This window comes from Mus musculus, chromosome X, assembly GCF_000001635.26.
Source record: "Mus musculus strain C57BL/6J chromosome X, GRCm38.p6 C57BL/6J".
NCBI lineage: Eukaryota > Metazoa > Chordata > Mammalia > Rodentia > Muridae > Mus > Mus musculus.
In genome coordinates this window covers 103,022,495-103,041,090 of record NC_000086.7, presented here as the reverse complement: position 1 = coordinate 103,041,090, position 18,596 = coordinate 103,022,495, and the positions used below count along the sequence as shown (strand labels likewise).

Here is an 18,596-nt window from a genome sequence, read left to right as displayed (position 1 = left end):
CAGATTTTCCAGTTTTGTTGAGTATGGGCTTTTGTAGTAGGATATGATGATTTTTTGAATTTCCTAGTTTTCTGTTGTTATATCTCCCTTTTCATTTCTGATTTTGTTAATTTGAAAACTCTCTCTGAGCCTTCTGATTATTCTGGCTAGGGGTTTATGTATTTCATTGATTTTCTCAAAGAGCCTGCTCCTGGTTTTGTTGATTCTTTGTATAGTTCTTTTTGTTTCTACTTGGTTGATTCCAGCCCTGAGTTTATTTCCTGCAGTCTATTCCCCTTGGAAGTATTTGCTTCTTTTTGTTCTAGAGCTTTCAGGTGTGCTGTCAAGCTTCTAGTGTATGCTTTCTCCAATTTCTTTTGGGGGGCACTCAGAGCTATGAGTTTTCCTCTTAGCGCTGCGTTCATTGTGTCCCATAAGTTTAGATATGTTGTGACTTCATTTTTATTGAATTCTAAAAAGTCTTTAGTTTCTTCATTTATTCCTTGACCAAGTTATTGCATAGAGCATTGTTCAGCTTCCATGTGTATTTGTGCTTTCTTTTGTTTTTGTTATTGAAGACCAGCCTTAGTCTATGATGATCTGATAGGATGCATTGGATAAGTTCAACCTTCTTGTATCTGTTGAGGCCTGTTTTGTGACCAATTCTATGGTCAATTTTGGAGAAGGTACCATGAGGTGCTGAGAATTCGATATATTCTTTTGTTTTAGGATGACATGTTCTATAGATATCCATTAAATCCGTTTGGTTCATAACTTCTGTTAGTTTCTCTCACTGTGTCTTTGTTTAGTCTCTGTTTCCTTGATCTGTCCATTGCTGAGAGTGGGGTGTTGAAGTCTGCCACTATTATTTTGTGAGGTGAAATGTGTGCTTTGAGCTTTAGTAAAATTTCTTTTATGAATGTGGGTGCCCTTGCATTTGGAGCATAGATTCTCAGAATTGTGAGCTCATCTTGGTAGATTTTTTTTCCTTTGATGAGTATTAAGTGTCCTTCATTATATTTTTTTTGATAATTTTTGGTTGAAAGTTGATTTTATTTGATATTAGAATGGCTATTCCAGCTTGGGTTTTTTTTGAGGGGGGGGGGACCATCTGCTTGGAAATTGATTTCTAACCTTTTACTCTGAGGTGGTATTTGTCTTTTTCACTGAGGCACATTTTCTGTATGAAGAAAAAAAGCTGGATCCTGTTTTCTTATCCAATCTGTTAGTCTATGTCTTTTTATTGGGGAATTGAGTCCATTGATGTTAAGAAATATTAAGGAAAAGTGATTGTTGCTTCCTGTTATTTTGTTGTTAGAGATGGAATTATGTTTGTGTGGCTATCTTCTTTTGGGTTTGTTGAAAGAAGATTACTTTCTTGCTTTTTCTAGGGTGTAGTTTCCCTTCTTAGTCCATTACAAATGGCCTAAGAAATCATGGAAACAATATTATATAAACGCAAATAATATTCATACAAGTGAAAGACTTGGATGATAAAAATGTTAAAACATTAAAGAAAGAAATTTCAAAAGATATCAGAACATGAAAAGATCTTTCAGGTTCATGGATTGATAGGATTAATACAGCAAAAATGGCCATCCTACCAAAAGAAATCTACAGATTCAATGCAATTCCCATCAAACTTCCAACATAATTGTTCACAGATCTTGACAGTACAGTGTTCAGCTTCACATAAAAATACATAAAACCCAGGACAGATATAGCAATCTTGAATAACAAAAGAATTGCTGGAGGTATTACCATCCCTGGTTTCAAGTTGTAACATAGAGCTGTAGTAAAACACAAAAACAAAAACAAAAACAAAACTGCATGTTATTGACACACACAAAAACAGATAGACTGATTAATGGAATCAAATTGAAAACCCAGACATAAATCCCCCAGATAAAAGTTCACATATCTATGGACACCTAAATTTTGACAAATAAGTCAGAAATATATACTGGAATTCTTCTCCATTGTCTATCCCTATTATCTGAGAATTTGATCTATTATGGTGTCTCACATTTCCTGTGTATTCCTTTCCTGTGTGTAAGTTTCTTTCAGATTCTTATTTTGTTTGATCTACTTTCTTTACTTTGAGTCTTTGTGGTAGTTTGAGTAAGAATGGCTCCTACAGGCTTATGTATTTGAACACTTACATACCAGAGAATAGAGCCCTTTGAAAGGATTAGATGAATTAAGAGATGTGGGATTGTTGGAGAAGTGTGTCACTGGGGATGAGCTTTGAAATTTCAAAAGCCTATGCCAGACCTGGTTCCCTGCCCCTCCCCGCCCCCCTGCTTATAGCTGAATGTCGCTCTTAGCTATTTGCATGCTACCATGTTCCCCACCATGGTGGTTAATGGACTAAATAAAACCTCTGAAATGGTAAGAAGCCCCCAACTAAATGTTCTAATTTTATTAGGCCACCATTTAACAAATGCTTCAATAAACTCAGTCTGATCCAGTTTTATGTTCCATCAACCATTATCCCATATCCATTCCCACACATGTTCTACTTGAATGAATTAGCATATTAATTAAGCTCTGTAGTAGTATAGCTTACCTTCTCATTCACTACACATTCTATTTGCCCTCAAGGAGCCTGCTTATTCTGGTTATAGGTCTAGAGGCTACTATCAGTGGGCCATGAGAAGCCCCCAATTAAATGCTTTTTTTTTTTCCCCTTTTTCTTTTTTTGGAGATTCAAGGTCATTATTTATTTGTTGCACTTAAAGACTCATTTTTGACTGGACTCAGACTTAGAAGTAGAAGCTCTCAGCGAGGACAGTCTATGTCTCTTGGCAATATGTTCCTGGAGCTTTTCTTTGGCTTCCTTCATTCTCTTGGCCAACAGTTTAGCATATTCTGCAGCCTCCTCCTTGTTCTTCTTAGTGCATTGTTTCTTCAGAGCAATACGTCGGCGTTTGTGTTGCAGGACACATGGAGTAACAAGACGCTGAATCTTAGGTGCTTTGGTCCTGGGCTTCTTACCTTCTTTGTTTAAGGGCTTCCTGACAACATACTAGCGGACATCATCTTCTTTGGAGAGATTAAAAAGCTTTCGGATTCTACTAGATCTTTTAGGTCCCAACCGACGAGGCACAGTAGTATCTGTCAGTCCAGGAATATCCTTCTCTCCTTTCTTTACAATAACCAAGTTGAGAACACTGAGATTAGCGTCCACATTGCATCCACGAACAGACTTGCACTTCCTCTCTCCAGTTCTCCTTGTAACAGGAATGCCCCTTACTCAACAGCAGGCACACTATGCCATGGGTCAGAACACCTTGCTTCATGGGAAAACCTTGCTTGTCATTCCCACTGCTGATCCGGACCACATAACCCTTCCACTCTTCACCAAGAGCATCAGCGGCTACTTCCGTGGCCATGCGCTTCTTATAGAAGGTGCGGAGCTTGCGCTCATCATCCACCTCCATGAGTTTCTGACAGCTGATGGTGAGGAAGGAGATGTTCAGCTTCATCTTGACACACCCAGCTCCTTAAATGCTTTCTTTTTAAGAGTTGTTTTGGTTATGGTGTCTCTCCACAGCAACAGAACACTGACTAAGACAGTCCTGGTGATTCTGCACAGGCCCCAGACATCCGGCCACTTGCCCGGCCAGAGGATAGGGGTTCGCCTGGCCCGGGAGCACATTGCCTGAGCATCAGCAGCAGACATCTTGGTTCCGGGACCCTGCCGAGAGTATTCTGCACAGGTGAATGTGCAGAATACAGAAGCTAAGAGCTTCTGGGATAGGCAAGAGCCACAGAGCTTCTAAAGCAGCCCCCTTTTCGGGCCCCAGACATCTGGTCACTTTCCCGGCCAGAAAATAGGGGTCCGCCCGGTCCGGGAGCGCTTGGCCTGAGCATCGGCTGCAGACATCTTGGTTCCAGGACTCCTCTGAGAGTATTCTGCACAGGTGAGAGTGTAGAATACAGAAGCTAACAGCTTCTGGGACAGGCCAAAGCAACTCAGCCGCAGGACAGGTCCTGTTTTGGGCCTTCGTTTTTGGCCAGGAGGGAGGTCCTAACGCCAACTATCTGTACACCTTCCCTGTAAGAGGAGAGCTTGCCTGCAGAGAGTGCTCTGACCACTGAAACTCAGAGGAGAGATCTAGTCTCCCAGGTCTGCTGATAGAGGCTAACAGAATCACCTGAGGAACAAGCTCTAACAAGAGACAACTAAATCAACTAACTCCAGAGATTATCAGATGGCAAAAGGTAAACGTAAGAATCTTACTAACAGAAACCAAGACCACTCACCATCACCAGAAGCCAGCACTCCCACATCACCCAGTCCAGGGCACCCCCAACACACCCGAGAAGCTAGACCTGGATCTAAAAGAATATCTCATGATGATGGTAGAGGACATCAAGAAGGACCTTAATAACTCACTCAAAGAAATACAGGAGAACACTGCTAAACTGGTAGAAGACCTTAAAGAGGAAGCACAAAATTCCTTAAAGAATTACAGGAAAACACGTCCAAACAGGTGATAGAATTGAATAAAACCATCCAAACCTAAAAAGGGAAGTAGACACAATAAAAAAAACCCAAAGTGAGGCAACGCTGGAGATAGAAAACCTGGGAAAGAAATCTGGAACCATAGATGCAAGCATCAGCAACAGAATACAAGAGATGGAAGAGAGAATCTCTGGTGCAGAAGATTCCATAGAGAACATCAGCACAACAATCAAAGAAAATACAAAACGCAAAAAGATCGTAACTCAAAACATCCAGGAAATCCAGGACACAATGAGAAGACCAAACCTACGGATAATAGGAGTAGATGAGAATGAAGATTTTCAACTCAAAGGACCGGCAAATATCTTCAACAAAATTATAGAAGAAAACTTCCCAAATCTAAAGAAAGAGATGCCCATGAACATACAAGAAGCCTACAGAACCCCAAATAGACTGGACCAGAAAAGAAATTCCTCCTGACACATAATAATCAGAACAACAAATGCACTAAATAAAGACAGAATATTAAAAGCAGTAAGGGAAAAGGGTCAAGTACCATATAAAGGCAAGCCTATCAGAATTACACCATATTTTTCACCAGAGACTATGAAAGCAAGAAGAGCGTGGACAGATGTTATACAGACACTAAGAGAACACAAATGACAACCCAGGATACTATAACCCAGCTAAACATTCAATAACCTTAGATGGAGAAACAAAAGTATTCCATGATAGAACCAAATTCACACATTATCTTTCCATGAATCCAGCCCTTCAAAGGATAATAACAGAAAAAAAAACAATACAAGGATGGAAACCACATCCTAGAAAAAGCAAGAAGGTAATCCCTCAACAAACCAACAAGACAGCCACAAGAACAGAATGCCAACTTTAACAACAAAAATAATAGGAAGCAACAATTACTTTTCCTTACTATCTCAATATCAATGGACTCGACTCCTCAATAAATAGACATAGACTAATAGACTGGCTACACAAACAGGACCCAACATTTTGCTGCTTACAGGAAACCCATCTCAGGGAAAAAGATAGTCACTATATCAGAATGAAAGGCTGAAAAACAATTTTCCAAGCAAATGGTCTGAAGAAACAAGCTGGAGTAGCCATTCTAATATCTAATAAAATCGACTTCCAACCCAAGGTCCCCCAAAAAGACAAGGAGGGGCACTTCATACTCATCAAAGTAAAATCTTCGAAGAAGAACTCTCAATTCTGAATATATATGTTCCAAATGCAAGGGCAGTCACATTCATTAAAGAAACTTTAGTAAAGCTTAAAGCACACATTGCACCTCACACAATAATAGTGGGGGACTTCAACACACCACTTTCACCAATTTGGACAGATCATGGAAACAGAAACTAAACAGTGACACAGTGAAACTAACAGAAGTTATGAAACAAAAGGATCTAACAGATACCTACAGAACATTTTATCCTAAAACAAAAGGATATACCTTCTTCTCAGCACCTCATGGTACCTTCTCCAAAATTGACCACATAATTGGACACAAAACAAGCCTCAACAGATACAAAAATGTTGAAATCGTCCCTTGCATCCTAACAGATCGCCATGGACTAAGGCTGATCTTCAAAAACAAAATAAATAATAGAAAGCCAACATTCATGTGGAAACTGAACAACACTCTCCTCAATGATACCTTGGTCAAGGAAGGAATAAAGAAAGAAATTAAGGACTTTTTGGAATTTAATGAAAATGAAGCCACAACATACCCAAATTTATGGGACACAATGAAAGCATTTCTCAGAAGAAAACTCATAGCTCTGAGTGCCTCCAAAAAGAAACTAGAGAGAGCACACATTAGCAGCTTGACAACACACCTAAAAGCTCTAGAAAAAAAGGAAGCAAATTCACCCAAGAGGAGTAGATGGCAGGAAATAATCAAACTCAGGGGCAAAATCAACCAAGTGGAAACAAGAAGAACTTCAAAGAATCAACCAAATGAGGAGTTGGTTCTTTGAGAAAATCAACAAGATAGACAAACCATTACCCGGACTCACTAGAGGGCACAGTGAAAGCATCCTAATTAACAAGATCAGAAATGAAATGAGAGACATAACAACAGATCCTGAAGAAATCCAAAACACCATCAGGTCTTTCTACAAAAGGCTATACTCAACAAAACTGGAGAACCTGAGTGAAATGGACAAGTTTCTAGACAGATACCAGGTACCAAAGTTAAATCAAGATCAGGTTAATGATCTAAACAGTCGTATATCCCCTAAAGAAATAGAAGCAGTCATTAATAGTCTCCCAACCAAAATGAGCCCAGGACCAGATGGGTTTAGTGCAGAGTTCTATCAGACCTTCAAAGAAGATCTAAATCCAGTTCTTTACAATCTATTCCACAAAATAGAAGTAGAAGGTACTCTACCCAACTCATTCTATGAAGCCACAATTACTCTGATACCTAAACCACAGAAAGACCCAACAAAGATAGAGAACTTCAGAACAATTTCCCTTATGAATATCGATGCAAAAATCCTCAATAAAGTTCTCGCTAATCGAATCCAAGAACACATCAAAACAATCATCCATCCTGACCAAGTAGGCTTCATCCCAGGGATGCAGGGATGGTTCAATATACGGAAATCCATCAACGTAATCCAGTATATAAACAAACTCAAAGACAAAAAACTCATGATCATCTCGTTAGATGCAGAAAAAGCAATTGACAAAAATCCAACACCCATTCATGATAAAAGTCTTGGAAAGATCAGGAATTCAAGGCCCATACCAAAACATGATAAAAGCAATCTACAGCAAACCAGTAGGCAACATCAAAGTAAATGGTGAGAAGCTGGAAGCAATCCCACTAAAATCAGGGACTAGACAAGGCTGCCCACTTTCTCCCTACCTATTCAACATAGTACTTGAGGTCCTAGCCAGAGCAATTCGACAACAAAAGGAGATCAAGGGGATACAAATTGGAAAAGATGAAGTCAAAATATCACTTTTTGCAGATGATATGTTAGTATATATAAGTGACCCTAAAAATTCCTCCAGAGAACCCCTAAACCTGATAAACAGCTTCGGTGAAGTAGCTGGATATAAAATTAACTCAAACAAGTCAATGGCCTTTCTCTACACAAAGAATAAACAGGCTGAGAAAGAAATTAGGGAAACAACACCCTTCTCGATAGTCACAAATAATATAAAATACCTTGGCGTGACTCTAACTAAGGAAGTGAAAGATCTGTATGATAAGAAATTCAAGTCTCTGAAGAAAGAAATTAAAGAAGATCTCAGAAGATGGGAAGATCTCCCATGCTCATGGATTGGCAGGATCAATATAGTAAAAATGTCTATCTTGCCAAAAGCAATCTACAGATTCAATGCAATCCCCATCAAAATTCCAATTCAATTCTTCAACGAATTAGAAAGGGCAATCTGCAAATTCATCTGCAATAACAAAAAAACCTACGATAGCAAAAACTCTTCTCAAGGATAAAAGAACTTCTGGTGGAATCACCATGCCTGATCTAAAGCTGTACTACAGAGCAATTGTGATAAAAACTGCATGGTACTGGTATAGTGACATACAAGTAGACCAATGGAATAGAATTGAAGACCCAGAAATGAACCCACACACCTATGATCACTTGATCTTTGACAAGGGAGCAAAAACCATCCAGTGGAAAAAAGACAGCATCTTCAACAAATGGTGCTGGCACAACTGGCAGTTATCATGTAGAAGAATGTGAATTGATCCATTCCTATCTCCTTGTACTAAGATCAAATCTAAGTGGATTAAGGAACTCCACATAAAACCAGAGACACTGAAACTTATTGAGGAGAAAGTAGGGAAAACCCTCGAAGATATGGTCACAGGGGAAAAATTCCTGAATAGAACAGCAATGGCTTTTGCTGTAAGATCGAGAATTGACAAATGGGATCTCATGAAACTGCAAAGCTTCTCCAAAGCAAAAGACACTGTCAATAAGACAAAAAGGCCACCAAAAGATTGGGAAAGGATCTTTACCTATCCTAAATCAGATAGGGGTCTAATATCCACTATATATATAGAGCTCAAGAAGGTAGACTCCAGAAAATCAAATAACCCCATGAAAAAATGGGGCTCAGAGCTAAACAAAGAATTCTCACCTGAGGAATACCGAATGGCTCAGAAGCACCTGAAAAAATGTTCAGCATCCTTACTCATCAGAGAAATGCAAATCAAAACAACCCTGAGATTCCATCTCACACCAGTCAGAATGGCTAAGATCAAAAATTCAGGTGACAGCAGATGCTGGTGAGGATGTGGAGAAAGAAAAACTCTCCTCCACTTTTGGTGGGATTGCAAGCTTGTACAACCACTCTGGAAATCAGTCTGGCGGTTCCTCAGAAAATTGGACATAGTACTACCGGAGGATCCAGCAATACCTCTCTTGGACATATATCCAGAAGATGTTCCAACTGGTAAGAAGGACACATGCTCCACTTTGTTCATAGCACCATTATTTATAATAGCCAGAAGCTGGAAAGAACCCAGATGCCCCTCAACAGAGGAATAGATACAGAAAATGTGGTACATTTACACAATGGAGTACTACTCAGCTATTAAAAAATGAATTTATGAAATTCCTAGGCAAATGGATGGACCTGGAGGGTATCATCCTGATTGAGATAACCCAATCACAAAGGAACTCACACAATATGTACTCACTGATAAGTGGACATTAGCCCAGAAACTTAGGATACCCAAGATATGAAATACAATTTGCTAAACTCATGAAACTCAAGAAGAACAAAGTCCAAAATGTGGACACTTTGCCCCTTCTTAGAATTGGAACAAAACACCCATGGAAGGAGTTGCAGAGACAAAGTTTGGAGCTGTGTCAAAAGGATGGACCATCTAGAGCCTGCCACATCCAGGGTTCCATCCCATAATCAGCTTCCAATCGCTGACACCATTGCATATACTAGCAAGATTTTGTTGAAAGGACCCAGATATAGCTGTCTCTTGTGAGACTATGCCGGGGCCTAGCAAACACAGAAGTGGATGCTCACAGTCAGCTATTGGATGGATCACAGGGCCCCCAATGGAGGAGCTAGAGAAAGTACCCAAGGAGCTAAAGGGATCTGCAACCTTATAGGTAGAACAACATTATGAACTAACCAGTACCCCAGAGCTCTTGACTCTAGCTGCATATGTATCAAAAGATGGCCTAGTTGGCCATCACTGGAAAGAGAGGCCCATTGGACTTGCAAACTTTATATGCCCCAGTACAGGGGGACGCCAGGGCCAAAAAGTGGAAGTGGGTGGGTAGGGGAGTGGGAGGGCGGGTATGGGGGGCTTTTGGGATAGCATTGGAAATGTAAATGAGGAAAATACCTAATAAAAAGTATAAAAAAAATAAAAATAAAGCATGAAAAAAAAAAGACAGTCCTGGTATTCTCTCTTCTACTTGTAAGGCTTTTCTTTGATATTTTAATTGTGTTACTCTGTTTTTAATTGGGTTACGGATGGATGTATCATCTACATTTAAGTTTGTGTTCTCTTTACTGTTTCTATCCCCTTAAGAAATTAAGTTTTCAAGTGTTGTATTATGTTCATTGTTTCATTCAGCCTTACATTTGTGTTTTCTTGGACATTATTCTGATATTGACTCTCTTTAAATTCATTGAATTGTTTCTTTGTATCTTCTTTAAACACTGGAATTCTTTTTTGAAGTTTATTGTTGCTCTTTTATAGTCTGTGTCTTTTGATCCATCTAGATAATTTTTATTAGAAAATATTTCTATAGGACTTGTGGGAATGGAGAGGGTACTGCCTTGATCTTTCACATTGTTTTGTATTTTTTAAATGAGATATGGTCATACAGATTTTTTTTATTAGTTGTGTGTCTGATAAACAGAACAGGCTATGACAACAGGTTGTGCAAGTTGAATTGGGCCTGAAAGTTTGGTATGGGGTGAGTGGGATGAAGTTAGATAGACACAGGGGCTGGGATAGCATACAGAATGTGCACTTTAGTACAAGTTTGGAGTTTAGGAGAAGCTTGTATGAGGCTGGCCAGAGTAGGCCAAGAGTCTGGCATTAGATCCAGGCTAGCTCTGTGGATTGAAAAGAATACACAAAGGGTAGCATCTGGTACACCCTCTTGGCTAGGTATGGTACAAGATGTATGTGGATGGACAGAGTTTTGCTTTTTAGATGTGGCATAGATAGAATGAGTCAGGTGGTAGGAGGGACCGTGTGCACAGTATGAGGTTACTAGCCAAACCCTGCAGATTAGAGACACATCATGTTCTGGGCAATGATTGGTGCTTGATGATGGCATGAACAGGGCTAGCCAGACCAGGCCAGTGCACTGAATGTAGGACCTGGACTAGGTCTGGAGATTGAAGATGATATATGGAGGCCAATATCAGAATACTCAGCTAGCTGGACCCTAACGTAAGCTGTGCAGGACCTTTTTTCACAAAAATGTTCATTGTGGTAAACAAGGGTTAAAATCAGGTGACATGAGTCTTGTTTGTTTTCTTGATAACTGCTATTCTTATTGGGGTTGCATGGGATATCAGTGTAATTTCAACTTACTTTTTAGGATTAAAGATATCAAACATAGAGCTGGAGAGATGACTCAACAGTTAAAAGCACTGACTGCTCTTCCAGAAGTTCTGAGTTCAATTCCCAGCAAACACATGGTGGCTCACAACCATCTGTAATGAGATCAGATGTTCTCTTCTGGTGTGTCTGAAGACAGCAACAGTGTACTCACATACATTAAATAAATAAATAAATCTTCATTTTAAAAAGATATCAAAATCTTTCTGACCTGCGCCTTCTGCTGCCAGAGCACATCATCAGCTTGTCTGCACTGCCTGCCCCTCCCCAACACCCCTCAGAGACACCACATTCTGAAAGTCTCCCAGGAGATTGCTGTTCCCAAGACAACAGGTCTCCCAGGAGACTGGCAGTAACCCAGAGACACAGGAGGCAGGCTCCAGAAAGAAGCAGCCAGGCCAGTTACACCAGAGATAACCAGATGGCGAGAGGCAAGCACAATACCATAAGCAACAGAAGTCAGTATACTTTGGCACCAGCAGAACCCAGTTCATCCCCCCTAAGCAAGCCCTGGATACCCCAACACACCTGAAAACCAGGATGCTGACTTAAAAATCCTATCTCGTGAAGATAAAAGAGTCCTTTAAGGAGAATATAAATAACTCACTGAAAGAAATACAAGAAAACATAGGTAAAGATAGAAGCCCTTAAGGAGGAAACAAATAAATCCCTTAAAGAAATACAGGGAAACACAATCAAACAGGTGAAGGAATTGAACAAAGCATTTCAAGACCTAAAGATTTAAGTAAAAATAATAAAGAAAACACAAATAGAGGCAACCCTGGAAATGTAAAACCTAGGAAAGATAAGGAGCTCCAGATGCAAGCTTCAACAACAGAATATAAGAGATAAAAGAGAAAATCTCATGCAGAGAAGATACTTTAGAAAACACTGACACAATGGTCAAAGAATATTCAAAACATAAAAAATTCCTAACCCAAAACATCCAGGAAATCCAGGACACAATGAAAAGACCAAACCTAAGAATAATAGGAATAGAAGAGAGCAAAGATTCCCACCTCAAAGAACCAGAAAACATCTTCAACAAAATCATAGAAAGAGATAGCCATAAATGTACAAGAAGCCTATAGAACACCAAATAAATAGGACCAGAAAATAAAATCCTCTTCTCACATAATAATCAAAACACCAAATGCACAAAACAAAGAAAGAATATTAAAAGCAGTAAGAGAAAAAGCCAAGTAACATATAAAGGCAGATCTATCAGAATTATACCACACTTCTCAACAGAGAACCTAAAAGCCAGAAGAGCCTAGACAGAGGTCATGCAGACCCTAAGAGAACACAAATGTCAGCCTAGGCTACTATACCTTGTAAAGCTCTCAATCACCATAGATGCAGAAATCCAAACGTTTCCATGGCAAATCCAAATTTAAGCATATCTATCTACCAATCCACCCCTACAGAGAATTCTAGAAGGAAAACTCCAACACATGAATGGTATCTATACCAAAGGAAAAACAAGAAATTAATAAACTCACAACAAAACCAAAAGGAGAGAATCACATACACATAATGACACAACAACAAACATAACAGGAACTAACAATCATCTGTCTTTAATATCTCTCAGTATCAACAAACTCAATTCCTCAACAACAACAATAACAACAAAAACCCCCATAAACTAATGTCTGGATAGGCAAGCAGAATTCAGCAGTTTGCTCCATACACAAAACACACCTTAAAAACAAAGACAGGATTTACCTCAGAGTAAAAGGATAGAAAAAAAAATCTTCCAAGCAAATGGTCTCAAGAAACAAATGGGAGTTGCTATTCTAATATCTAATAAAATAGACTTTCAACCAAAAGTCATCAAACAAGATGAGGAAGAACACTTCATATTCATCAGAAGAAAAATCCACCAAGAGAAAGCCTCAATTCTGAACTCAATGCCCCAAATGCAAGGACACCAACATTCATCAAAGAAACTTTACTAAAGCTCAAAACACACTTTGAACCTCACACAATAATAGTCCAAGACTTCAACAGCCCACTCTCACCAATGGAAATAGAAACTAAACAGAAACACAGTGAAACTAAAAGAGGCTATGAACCAAATGGATTTAATAGATATATACAGAACATTTCACCCTAAAACAAAAGAATGTACCTTTCTCTAAGCACCTCATGGTATCTTCTTCAAAACTGACCATATAATCAGTCACAAAACAGGCCTCAACAGGTAAAAGAAGATTGAAACAATCCCATGCATCTTATCAGATCACCACAGATTAAGGCTGGACTTCAATAACAACAAAACAACAGAAAACCCACATACCCATGGAAACTGAACACCACTTTACTTAATGACAACTTGGTCAGGGAAGAAATAAAGAAATTATTTCCTGAAACTCAATGAAAATGATGACACAACATACCCAAACTTATGGGACACAATGAAAGCAGTGCTAAGTGGAAAATGGAAAATTCATAACACTAAGTGCCCTTCTAAAGAAATTGGAGAGATCCTATGTGGGAAATTGCAAGCTGGTCTCCAGTCGAGCTGAGGTCTGAACCCCAATGGTCATAATTCACCTACATGGCATGGTAGGTGTTCCCTCATGCTCCTGGAACTCTGGCCCCTGCCTAAGGTACCACCTCCCACAGCCCCCACAAGAGAAGCATGGTCAGTAGTCATGTAAGCAATGGCCCAAGCTTCTGACCTTCAGGCTAAACTCCTCCCCAGTTACCTAGCAACAGTAAGGTCCATAAAAGGGCTGTTCAGCCCCCACATGGCTCTCTTACTCTTTTGTCCCTTTACATCTCACTTCTCTCACTTCTCTCTCCTCTTCCCCTTCTCTTTGTCTTCTTCTTTTCTCTCCTCTCTCCCTCTTTCTCTCTCTTTCTCTCTAGCCTTCCCCCCTCTCTTTCTACCCTCTCTTTCTCCCTGCATTTCTATAATAAAGCTCTTAAACCATAGAGAGTCTCTGCTCCATCAAGACCCTCTGCGCACTCTGGTCAGTATTGGGAACTTCTTCCCTCATCCCTCTCACCTACAAACCCGGAGCTTTAGCAAGGTAGCTCCAGGGTCCCCAGTCAGGGGCTGCCCCTTTCCAACCCCCCCCCACCCCACCCCCCCACCCCCGCACCCCCGCTGTGTAGGTCAGGCATGCTCACCTGGGGCCAAGTGGAAAAGTGTCCAGCAGCTCTGCCTGAGTCCGCCTGCCCAGAACACAGGAACTCTGGCCGGACGTTTAGCCCCTTTTCCTTCCCCTTCTTCCCCAGGGGCTCCCCAGGGCCCCTCTTATTTTGTTCCCAACAACTAGTAGCAGAACGATGGTTACTCCATCCACGCGAGACAGAACCAGCTGAAGAATGCTTCGCACAGAGACCTACAGGAGATCTCCAAGTTTCCTGAGACCGTAAGTGATGGAGTTCAAAAACTTGGCCTTTTACTTTTCTCTCCCTCTTTCCAAAGTGTTCCTGGCCCGCTCTGTAGCCCCTCCCCTTCTAGCTCTCTCGCTCTGAGCTCTGTTCTCCTCAGCCGGCTGGCAGCTGGCTTGATGTCCCCTTCCCATTCTTTGTTACAAGTTTAACTACAAGAAAGTTAGCCTTCTGACTTCTGTAGCCTTTCCTTGCTCCAGATAAGCCCAGCTAGGCAGTAATTAGTGCTGTGTGGGCGGGGCTAACGCTCTGCGGTGGTGGGCAAACAGCACTTTGGCTAAAAGCCTTTCACTTAACCCTTTACTTTCCTTGCTTTTTTCGGCCAGCTAGGCGGTAATTATGCTGCGTGGGCGGGGCTGACGCAAAGCTGGGGGGGGGGGCAGAAAAAAAAAAACCTTTCATTTAACCCTTTACTCTCCAGTTAAAATTAAAAAAAAAAAAAAAAACCGGGGAAAGACTGCAGGATACATCGTACCCATCCAGATAAGCCTGGGAAAACTGCATTGAAGCTGTGCCCCCTTCGGGAATACCTGAATCTTGCTTTTAACCCAAAAAATTTCTTGCTTCTTTTTCTAAGTGCTTTTTTTTTTCCTCTCTAGTATTCATGATTTATGTCCAAAAATTCTTTCAACTTGTTTAAGATTTCCTTTAATGTACAAAAAATCATCCAATCCTTAATTAATAACCGGTTTTCTTTTACAGAAGAACTGTTAACTGCCTACCCAGTCACACAATTAACATGATATTTTCTTCTTTAGCCATCCACAAGTGACTGTGATGTGCTCCTAAGCAAACCATTGCAGGCGTAACTTTTGCTATCCACACTATGCAGATATCCTCTGCTGGTGTTCTGCTCCTTTGTTATAATTACTCTACAAGTCTATCTCCACAGGGGACCTGCTGCCACAGCTCCACCTGAGACAGCGCCATCTACAGGGACCTACAAACAAAGCTGCCTTCCTCCAAAAATCTCATCTGGCTGAAGCTCCCGAGAGAAATGCTCCACAGAAGACAGACCTGGGACCTTCCAGCTACAGATGTACTCTTTTGCTAAAGCCAAATGGCTGTTGAACTTTGGGGAAAGTTATATGATAGTGAGAAAAGCATAATGTCTATCTGGATTAATTAACTGCTGTTCAAAAATGGATGTTATTACCCTCAAATTGTACTACCCATGAAACAATTAATTGTACAGTCTTTGCCTTCTCAACTCAATCTCTTGCCTTTTCAACTCAATCTCCTGCCTTCTTAACTCTAACCCTTAACTTTCCTTACTACTCTGGCTTTGTTCTGCTACTTCTGTAGGCTATATATTTTTTCTGATAATTCCATTCCATTATAAATTTTCACAATTAATGACACAGTCACATCAGTGACTCCCCCCCCCCCAGTTTTCTTTCTAATAAAAAAGAGGGGGAAATGTGGGGAATTGCAGGCTGGTCTCCAGTTGAGCTGAGGTCTGAACCCCGATGGCCATAATTCACCTACATGACACAATAGGTGTTCCCTCATGCTCCTGGAATTCTGGCCCCTGCCTAAGGCACCACCTCCCACAGCCCCCACAAGAGAAGCATGGTCAGTAGTCATGTAAGCAATGGCCCAAGCTTCTGACCTTCAGCCTAAACTCCTCCCCAGTTACCTAGCAACAGTAAAGTCCATAAAAAGGGCTGTTCAGCCCCCACATAGCTCTCTTACTCCTTTGTCCCTTTACATCTCACTTCTCTCACCTCTTCCCTTTCTCTATTTCTTTTTCTTTCCTCTCCTCTCTCCCTCTTTCTCTCTCCCTCTTTCTCTCCAGGGTCCCCAGTCAGGGGCTGCCCCTTTTCCACCCTCCCTCCCCCCCGCTGTGTAGGTCAGGCATGTTCACCTGGGGCCCAGTGGAAAAGTGTCCAGCAGCTCTGCCTGAGTCCTCCTGCCCAGAGCACAGGAGCTCTGGCTGGACGTTTGGCCCCTTTTCCTTCCCCTTCTTCCCCAGGGCCTCCCTAGGGCGCCCCCCTTATTTTGTTCCAAACAATCCTACTCTAGCAACTAAACAACACACCTGAAAGCCCTAGAACAAAAAGAAGCACACCCAGTAGGAGTAGATGGCAGGAAATTGTCAAATTCAGGGTTGAAATCAACAAAATAGAAACAAAGAGAACAATACAAAGAATCTGCAAAACCAAAAGTTGGTTCTTTGAGAAAATCAACAAGACAGATAAACCCCTAGCAAAACTAACTAAAGGGCACAGAGACAGTATCCAAATTAATAAAATCAGAAATGAAAAGGGAAACATAACAGAAACAGAAAATTCAGGACTCTAAGTGAGGGACCTTAGATGAAATGCCCAATAGTGGGGGGAGTGAACTTGTAGAGTTCACCCCCAGTGAAAAGGCCTCAGGGAGTGGGGAGGCCTGGTGGGGTGGTAGAGGGGTAGGGACATACCCTTGGAGACAGGGGGAGGAGGAATTGGATGAGGAACTGTGGGAGGGCAGAGTGGGAGGAGGGTTACCACTGTACTGTAAAAAATAAAAGTAATAAAAAGAAAGGCCCAAACAAAACAAATGAACAAATTTTAAATAAAATAAAAATAATTCTTGTCTTCAACATCATAAAAAAGATATCAAATATTATTTTCGTGTATTTATTTGCTATTTTTATGTACACACTTGAAAAGTTGTTTCCTCCCACGTCCAATTTATGTGGCTATTTATAAATTGGAATATTTGTTCTTTGGGTTTGTAATAATTTTAGTTCTTTGTATAGTCTGGATACTAATTCCTCTTAGATGAGTTTCTGGCAAGAATTTTCTTTCCTTCTGTAGGCTGTCTCTTCGCACTGGTAATTGGTTCCTTTCCTGAGCAGCAGAAGCCTAACTTGATAAGAATCGCAATTGTGGACTACTGCTAGTATTTTCACAGATGTAGGTATCATATTCAGAAATTCACTGCCTCTACTTCTATCTTGAAGCATATCTTTTACATCCCCTTCTAGTAATTGCAAAAGTTCAAGACTTAATATAAAACCTAAGGACTTTGTCCATTTTTAGATGATATTTTTACAGGTTGAGTAGTAGCATTACAGTCTCAGTCTTGTGCATGTGGACATACAATTTTAGCAACACTAAGAAGCCTATCCCTTCTCTAAAATATGTTTTTGACATCTTTGTCAAGAACCACAGTTATTTAGGTGGGAAGGCTTATTTTTGGTTGCTCTGTTTCATTGGTCTATGCCTTTATTTTGTGCCAGTATATTGGTTACTAAGTTACCTTGGTTTTGTAGTTTACTTTGTTTTGGGGTATTTTAATGCCTCCAGAATCTGTCTTTTGGTTCAGGACTGCTTTGGCTATTCAGGTATTTTTTATTATTTAATATCAACTTTTCAATTGGTTTTGTGAAGACTTTCAATAGAATTTTCTTTTAAGAAATTAATATGATATTTATTGATCATATTCTTTTTGTCCACTTTATATCCTGATTCATTGGAATTTTGATGGAGATTTTACAGTATATAATATTAGTACTTCTGACAGTATGGCTCTTTTCTTTTTTCTGCAATAATTTATTCTTTTATAAATTTTATATCCCAATCATAATCCCTTCCCTCCTTTCTTCCCAGCCCTACAAATCCCTATTGCCATTGTCCCCCTTCTCCTAAGAGATCCAAAGAATCATCTGGCAAAATCACTAAAGTATATATCTACAGTCTATTTAACTTTCCTCTTTGCTGTTTGTATCACTTTCTTTCTTTCTTTCTTTCTTTCTTTCTTTCTTTCTTTCTTTCTTTCTTTCTTTCTTTCTTTCTTCCTTCCTTCCTTCCTTCCTTCCTCTCTCTCTCTCTCTCTCTCTCTCTCTCTCTCTCTCTCTCTCTCTCTTTCTTTTTTTACTTTCAAAATGTCTCTCCTCCCAGTTCCCCCTCCCAGAGTTCTTCACCCGCTACTTCCTCCCTTTGCCTCTGAGAAGGTGTTCCCCCACCCACTCCATCACCTCACATTTTCATTTTTTTTCCCCAAAATCCCATGTCAAACACTTTTCAAGGTCTTTTTTTTTTTTTTTGATCCCCCTGTGCTTACCTATCCCTGCCTTTCTTCTCAGAGCCCTTTTGCTACTGGGCTTGCTGGTAGGACCCACTCAATTTTTCTTCC

The 18,596-nt window shown here is 40.3% G+C and overlaps 2 long non-coding RNA genes and 1 pseudogene across 3 annotated transcripts in view; 1 reads left to right on the top strand and 2 right to left on the bottom strand.

Moving 5' to 3' along the window:
• Nucleotides 1-14,752, bottom strand: part of Gm52428 — a 30,242-nt gene extending 15,490 nt beyond the window's left edge. The window contains exon 1 of the long non-coding RNA XR_003953082.1: nucleotides 14,205-14,752. This is a non-coding gene — a long non-coding RNA (predicted gene, 52428). The remainder of the gene's footprint in view (nucleotides 1-14,204) is intronic.
• Gm9143 lies at nucleotides 1,339-3,531 on the bottom strand (annotated as a pseudogene).
• On the top strand, nucleotides 13,826-16,995 carry Gm39529 (predicted gene, 39529). 2 transcript variants are annotated; one of them, NR_166893.1, is made up of 3 exons: nucleotides 13,826-14,044; nucleotides 14,357-14,449; nucleotides 15,364-16,995. It is a non-coding gene; the product is annotated as a predicted gene, 39529 (long non-coding RNA). The 2 variants fall into 2 exon arrangements; NR_166892.1 differs by having other exon boundaries at nucleotides 14,313-14,449.
• The last annotated feature ends 1,601 nt before the right edge of the window (nucleotides 16,996-18,596 follow it).